Here is a 1,464-nt window from a genome sequence, read left to right on the forward strand (position 1 = left end):
TGAGCTGCGTGTGATAGATCAATGTAAAATCTACTTTTTTCAAAATGCCGGCCTTACTGTTGGTTTTATCTCCGTAGCAACCATTTTATGTTTTGGTCACCTGGGGATGCCGACCAGATCGACATAAGTATCAGAAGAATCAACAAAAGAAAGCTTTTGGATTTCCATAGCAACGGTGGTTATTTGCTGACCACGCCCACATTCCTATTATGTTCAACTCCTATGTTATGTTATTTTATTCAGCTCTGGTCAGGAATTAATATATTACATTTTCTGGAAAAAAAAATGTGTGAGTAACAGGTAAACACCACGTCTGTGAGCTCGCCACGTCCACGCCATTCAAAATAAACAACTTCTAATTGCAACCTTTTTTTCCCCAATCTACTTCACCATGATGACCGAAAGGTTAGGAGATGGTTGAAGAAATCCCTAGGACAAGTTGTTTATTTGTAGCTGGTACTAGAGTTTTTTTTTATTATTTGTTTTTGGAAAATTCAAGATGGCGGCCTCTTCCTGAGATCAAAGGTCACTGAAACTCCAGGGGTGGTTGTAGACTCACGCTAGCATTATGTGAGTGAAATTTTCTGAAAATCGTTTGAACAAAAATTTTCTTTCCCTGTTTCGTGGGAAAACGTGAAAATTGTAAAATCCAACATTTTGAAACAAAATGGCCGCCAAAACATAGGTTGTGTGAACATCCCATAATAATTCCAAAACATCCTTTGGATATCCCCGACATGTGTGGTTTGGTTTTGTTAGTGTTTTTTTTCTTTCTTTTTTCTGGCTCCCACAGCCATTGTTTTTCAGATTTATTATTTTACAGTTTTGGTCGCCATGATGTCATCGTTTTGGGGGTGGGGTCTTTCCCTATGCTGAAAATTCATTTTCTCCGGGCACTAGGGGTGTGCAAATTTTGGTGAGTTTTAGCGAATGTGGCGAAGGTCAAAGTTTTACTCAAAGACATTTTTCCGTATGTGAAAACAATCTGGTCCATACAGTAATGAAACCGCTTTGGTTAGAGCTCTCTTTGAAGTCCCTTTGATCATCTTTTGATCTATTTTCAAAGTGTTTCCCATGATCTTTTATTATGATGTTTTTAGCCAAAATTATAAAGCCTGTGTTGTTTTCTAGGACAAAGTCTCTGCAGAGCGGCAGGAGTTCATTAGAAATTCACCTCTGAGTTGTGGGCGGGACCATTGGGGTGGAGCAACCGGAGCTTGTGGCCCCGCCCAACATATTTTCTGTCACAAATGCGATTTTACAAACAGCTTTTTTCATCTGCTCCTGATTGTCGACGGTTTGAATAAAAAATACCCAGAAACTTCATTTTAATCTTGATTCTCCATCATTAGAAAAATGCTTCAAGAACATTTGAAAACATGATTTCCATCAAAGTTTTTGATAAATTAACGTTTTCTAGAGAAAATCCTTTAACATAATAAACCAGCTCAGCATGGAGGAAAA

This window comes from Oryzias melastigma, linkage group LG6 (genome assembly GCF_002922805.2).
Source record: "Oryzias melastigma strain HK-1 linkage group LG6, ASM292280v2, whole genome shotgun sequence".
Taxonomy (NCBI): Eukaryota; Metazoa; Chordata; class Actinopteri; order Beloniformes; family Adrianichthyidae; genus Oryzias; species Oryzias melastigma.